This window comes from Miniopterus natalensis, chromosome 19 (genome assembly GCF_054644295.1).
Source record: "Miniopterus natalensis isolate mMinNat1 chromosome 19, mMinNat1.hap1, whole genome shotgun sequence".
Taxonomy (NCBI): domain Eukaryota; kingdom Metazoa; phylum Chordata; class Mammalia; order Chiroptera; family Miniopteridae; genus Miniopterus; species Miniopterus natalensis.
In genome coordinates, this window is record NC_142099.1 from 34,126,886 (window position 1) to 34,133,561 (window position 6,676).

The 6,676-nt window shown below is 42.3% G+C and overlaps 1 non-coding gene across 1 annotated transcript; it reads right to left on the reverse strand.

The window, feature by feature from the left end:
* Positions 1-717: 717 nt before the first annotated feature.
* On the reverse strand, positions 718-828 carry LOC148090949 (U6 spliceosomal RNA). The gene has a single exon (XR_015716154.1). It is a non-coding gene; the product is annotated as a U6 spliceosomal RNA (small nuclear RNA).
* Between the last annotated feature and the right edge of the window lie 5,848 nt (positions 829-6,676).

Consider the following 6,676-nt stretch of genomic DNA (forward strand, 5'->3'; position numbering starts at 1 on the left):
AACACCACTGTGTTTTTAAATAAATTTATTTTTGCTGTGTTTCTGATATGAGTCCCTCTAAAATGTGGGAGCTAGGACAGAATCCCTTTGCCAGAATCAGAGTGTTACTGACACTAATGATTGTCTTAAACATTTAGTTTAGCTTTTAGCCTGGGTGTTGGTGATGAGAAGCCGCACTCTCTTTGGCTTTGCCTCAACCGCCAGCTCTAACATGAACACCCTTATTCTAGATCTTGTGCACATGAGCTGTTTTCTTTTTATGTTTGTTTCCTTTCTATTTAACCGCACCTCCCAGACCCTGGGCTGTACTCAAGGGGGTGAGATACTCCGATTCGTCAGCCCAGTCCTGGGAGAGGGGAGCCTGCCCCACGCTGGGCTCCTGTTCACGAGGGTCCCCCAGGGCCGCCTTCCCTCCGCAGACATGACCATTAGCTCAGGGGCGGGCCCCTGAGACGCAGAGACGGGGCTTTGCAGAGATCAGCCTGGTCTCTGAGATTCTCTACTTTAAAATTGTAGGCAGTACAGACCATATGCTGTCAGATATTTTTGCTGCAAACAAGAGAATGACTAAGAAAAAACAAAACACCGAAGAGTAAGAGCCAGGAGATTAATGAAAAAAAAATCTGATGATGTCATTTGAGCCCCTGGGTCCAGGCTCACCTACTATGGATGTTTGAATTATATGAACAATTTCAGTCGTTTACTCGTTGTTGTTTTTTAAATATGGAACGTGTCACGAGTTTGCGTGTCGTCCTTGTGCAGGGGCCATGCTAGTCTTCTCTGTATCATTCCAATTTTTTTTTTTTTTTGGATCTAATTCAGGGAAAACTTCTGTCATTTAGAACTAAAATGCTTCAGATAATACACAACCTTCCTCCCACCTGATTCTGGCCTTGTTCTTTCGTGTACTTTACTTTAGCATTTTCCATGTGTCTTCCTTGTACAAGTCTCTGTGACGCTGAGTAAGAGTGAATGAAGCAAACAATGACTCGCTGGGTTTTTTCACATATAAAGGCGTATATCACATCCATTGTTGTTTAATTAATTTCTCTGTGATGTGAATTATTATCCTCATGGTTATGAATGAGAAAATTTCTGCTCACAAAGTTGAAATATCTGTTGCAAGATCACACAGCTACTGAAGCAGATTTTGGAGCCTGGAAGGACTGACTCCGAGACCTAACTTTCAGAAAACAGAGCCCCCAAAACAACAACCAAACAGCCTTTGTTTGTTTCAGATGCGCTAGATCAGGTTATTTCTTGGCTGCCTTTCTCTTCATGGTTCCACGCCAGACAATTGGATTTCAAATCCTGGGTTAAATATATACAGGCTCTATGACCTTGGCAAACCACCTAATTTTCATAACTCTTGATTTCCTTATTTTTAAGTAAAAATAATACTAATTTCTCTCTCGTAGAGTCATTGGGAAGAACAAATTAGATAATCTAAACATAGAAAGTGTTTAGCATAATGACTGGCACACATTAAGCACTCAGAAAATGCCTATTGCTGTCAGTTGTTGCTATTAACATAGAGGTTTTTAATAAGTATTATTAAAATATGTTTTTATTGATTTCAGAGAGAGGAAGGGAGAGAGATAGAAACATCAGCGATGAGAGAGTCATTGATTGGCTGCCTCCTGATGCCTCCTACTGGGGATCAAGGCCGAAACCCGGGTATGTGCCCTGCCCCGGAATTGAACAGCGATCTCCTGGCCCATAGGTTGACACAACTACTGAGCCATGCTGGCTGGGCTTTATTAAATATTTTAAAAATGAATTAGCTGTATGGTTCCAGACTCTCACTATTCCTGTCCCTACCCTCTGCATACATACCAGTTTCATATAGTTCCCCACGTTTAACCAACATTTTAAATAGGATGTACCCAATGAAATGTTAGAAAGACTGGCCACCTCCCTTTTGCATGGTGGTTTTTCGCATCTAATCAGGAGTTGGCTCCTATTGTGTTTGCCAGATCCCTAAAGCTTCATCAAACATGTGCCTGGGAAATCTGAGGGTAGGAATGATGGGCTTACCAGGTTGAAATCTAGCAGTGAGGATGCTAGCTTTGGCTTCAAAATTAGGTGTGGACCTGAGGGCAAGATAGAAAGGACAGCATGTCTTCGGTGATTCAGGGAAGCAAAGAAAATAACTGGAATTGGAGCTGGGGGTGGGGTGGAGAAAATAACAGTTAAAATTAGAAAGCAGGCTGGAGATGACAATGAAGACTTTCTCTATGTGTCAGCAAGTGCCAAGCTAAAGTAATAAAACTGTACTTCTAATTATTCACTCAGATGCAGTTTGTATCCAGAGAGCTTTGCGCATTGCAATAAAACGTATGGACTCTGAACAGCTGGGGGGGAGGAGCGCAGCAGCAGAAGTGGGGGGAAAGGATGTGGGGCCTGGGGCCTGACCTTTGGAGAAGCAGCTCCCTCTTGCCTTTTGTGGTGTCAGTGGAGATGCGCTTGGCAGCAGAAGTGGCCACAGAGCCTGCTGCTCGGGAGCTGCTCTGGGCACCTGCTTTCTCACGTGTTCTAGAAAGACCACGTACTTTCACCAGCCCAGATGGATGCTACCAGCCCAGAGGGATGTTTCTGTACCAACGTCCTGAATTTGTGGGCACTGAGCAGTTGCCAAAGAGTTATGTCCTGACTAAATCATAGCCGTGGGTCTGAGCCCTGCCACAGAACTAAAAGCATTTTTTCACGACCTTGACTCTGCTCTCTGCATAGAGGGGCCCACAGCTCAGGCACCTGTGGGGAAAAACCATTACTTCCCTTTTCTGAGGTATATTTGGGACTGAACCACTATAGCCTCTAGTCCAGAACATGGGCTTGATCTTCTTTTCAACAAATCTTTCTGAGTTTGGTATCATTGAAAATGCATAATAAATATTTATTTAAAGAGTTGACTCATTGATTAGTTAATTAATTAAAAGATTGCTTCTAAACCTAATTTTTGGCTTTTGTAAGAAAGATTTAGGTCTATGTTAACTCTGGTTCACCCAAAGATAAAGTTTTCTTTTCTCTCAAATTCATTTTGAGAAAATAGGAAATAATATGTACAAATCCTGGAGCCTTAGGTGACCCAGACTTATCTCCAGGTTGCATATAAAGATACTCTAAAAACAGAAAATAAATAAAAAAAAATTGCCTGATCCTTATTTCACTCTCTCAAAGAACATTTAAAGAAATCTTCCTCAGAACCCTCATTCCTGGCACAGATCAAGCATTTCATAAACAGCAGTTTGGCTCATGTTTTTATTACCGTTTTTTATTTATTGTTGCTTTATTTTACAACCCCTTCCCCAGGTTTCCACCTCTACTGGTTCTGTCCTGAGACACGCCCTTCCTTCAGAAAAACCTCCGGTGGAAGCACACATCTTATCAGAATCGCACAGAAAGCCATTATCAGAAAGGAACACACTTTAAATTAGCCATCAGATTGGCATTAATCACTTAAAGAAGACAAAAGTAGCCGGACAGTGGGACCCAGTAAGTAGGAAATGGCTCCTTGGCTCATAAAGTGAAGACCATTTAAGGAGGTGCTCGCAAGAGGCTAAAATTCCCTAGTTTGTTTGTTTTAAAAAAGGCAAATCCCTTGAATGACTGTAATAAGAAAACAATAATTTATCCATAGGGTATAGAGTTTCTTCTCATACACTTGGAAGAAGTAGCCACCTTTAAACGTGAATGTAAAAGAAGATAGATTTATGGACTTTCTATGTCATGAGGCGAGGATATAATACAATTAAAAGTCCTACTTTAAGTCACCCTCTACAACTGAAGAGTATACGTCTCTAACATGGACTTAGAGAAACAGTTTAATTATTCAAATATTGAGAAATATACCTTGACAAGAGATTGATTCACCAACCAACAGAAATGTAGCATTGGCATGCAAGAGTGTCCCACTCTTTTCACTCTAAATTCACTAAGTAGCTTGATGTTCTCTACTTTGCCAACTGTGTGACCTTAGCCAAGCCACTTCAATTTCTGGGCCTATCGTACACATTCAGTGAAAAGTTTAAACTAGGTAATCACTACGGGACTTTCGGGTGCTAAGAGTTTGTGGAAATTAATATCATTTGTAATTTTATCTCCTAAGAGAACAGCCCACCAAGAAGAGAGTATAAGAGGGCTAGTTCCAATTCTCGGGATTTATGCGATGCGCCTGTTTTCTTGTTTAACCAAGTTGCTACCTCTATTTATCTTTATTCTGGACTGATTGACCTACTTCACTAGCATAGTATTAGCGTCCACAATGAAGATCACATCACAGTTTACAAAGCACTGTCTGCTGGAAGAGAGGCAATAGGCTTAATGATCAGAGTGTGGGCTCAGGAGTCATATTGCCTGGATTTGAAACCTCTATTTCCTAGTCGCATGACCTTGGGACAGTTACTGGTGCCTCAGTGGTGTCACCTTTGCAAGAAAAGCTACTTGATGGGTTACTATAAGGATTAAGTGAATTCATACTTTAAAAGGCTTCAGACAGTTGCACAGGCCATAGTAAGCACTCAGTAACCATTAGCTACAAATTTTAATCACTACCCTCATGTCCACTGATTTTCCTAAGGCTGAACAGACATTTCCAGCAGCCCTTCAGATAAAAGAACTAGAGGAGAAGACAAGTTGGACTGATCGCCAAAGGTCACCCAATTCAGAAGTGTCTGGTGATGAGTGTGGACCCCAGGCATTTTAGTTTCCTGTTTAGTAATCTCTCTACACACTTTGCCTTCCGGGTGAAACCAAGGCCTAGAGTTTGACCAGTGGCTGGTCATAGGCGCTTCATTCCAACAGAATCTGCTACTAGGTCAGATGGCACAGCCAGTTTCCCACCAGCCATTTCAAAGTTCTCATTTGAGAACCTGCAAACAGGACAAATAGCTATACGCTTTTCTGTGTACCGAGCTAGCAGAGTACCTCCCAGACAGCTGCTTTTACTGTGTTTTCACTGGAATTAATTAGTGTCATCTTTCAATGGCCATATCACTTTGCAGGTACCTCTTCCACAGAGCATCACTCCCTTCCCAGCACATGCTGTGGATTCCTGCACACATATCTTACCTGCTCTGCTCTATGCTCGCTCCTTGAGTAAATATTGCTGTCTTACTCTTTGTGCATCTGATTATGTGCTGTATTTGTTGATTAAATGGATGAATGAATGAATGGATATATACTTGAAATACTAAAGTATTTCAGATCAGAATCAAATCCCTTCAGAGGGACACGACTTTTGGACAGGCAAGACTCATATTCATAAAGAAATTATACCTGGGGGGGGAATGACATGAAAGAGTACTGGCAGTCCTTAAATTAGGAGGTGTTTCCAAAAATTCATGTTAAATTAGTTATTTGAAATCTGGAGTACATTTACGTATGAAAACATTGTCATAAAATATGATCTGTTTCCAATATTTGTCCACTGTATTTTGCTAGAAAAGTCAAAGATGGAAAGGACTTCAGAATTTATCTGGCCAAACCCTTTCATTTTATAGAAGATACCATATGACTTTCTTAACATCAAACAGCGGGTGAACCGAGGCTAGAATCTTAATCTCTTCATTTCCTATTAAGTGCACGTTTTAGTAACAGTACTAATGATAGAAAAAGCAATAATCATGACAGTTAACTGTATTTATGTAAATATCTATCAAACACTCATTATGTGGCAGATGCTGTGAAAATGACTTTTCACCCAAGCTACAGACCCGGGGATCATCTGCCCAGTCTCCTCCCTCTGCTCCCTTTCCTATCACGTCCCACTGACTTGACTGCCCGGACATTCCTCAGGTCCACCCTCTTCTTCTCATTCCTTTCATCATTTCCTGAGCTCAGGCCACCTCAGCTCCTATCTAGCTGATTATAGCTGCTTTCCATGCAACCTGCAAAGTGACTTACCTACGATACCTGAAAACCAAACCAGATCATCACATTTCTCTGCTTAAACTCTGTCCACGAATCCACAACTCTACCAGATAAAGTGGAAGCTCTATAACTTGTCCTACAAAGTTCTCTATGATCTAACTCCTTATTTTTTGTCACTCCCTGCCTCCCACTTTGTGCTCCAGCAATACATATCTGCTCTCCATCTTCTGCTCAGGCCCCGATGTCATTCCTCCCTGTGCAGGCTCCCACTCTCCTCTCTGCCTGGAATCCCCACCTCCCCTCTCCTCTCACCTGGTGGGTCTCCCTAACTGCCCTTTGGTAACAGAGATTCATTTCACTCTGTCTTCAGGTTGCATACGTCCATCCCTTGAGTACAGGTTCTTGAGCTCCTTACTCAATGGAGAGTGCTAGAACAAAATTTGAAGTAATCCTACCACCACCTTATCGGGTGACCAGAGAGTGTCTAAAGATTTGATGTCTTAGGTGAGTCAAATCAGGGAATCCCTGGTATCGCTGGATCCATCGCATTGACTGAAGAACTGTGGCTGACATCTCTGAGGCAGAGACCAGACTGCATGCAGTGACTGAATCCTCAGAGAACAAGATAGTCAGGGTCCAGATAGGACTGGCCAGCTGCCCTTCTGGGAGGACTGTCCCCAGAAGGCGCTACTTCTAGGAAGCCTGCCCCCTTGTCCCCCAACACTTGCCTTTCCTTGCTTAATATCCAGGTTCTAGAAACTGTTCCATCACCCTGACACCTCTCTTGCTTGTGTCTGCCTCAGGT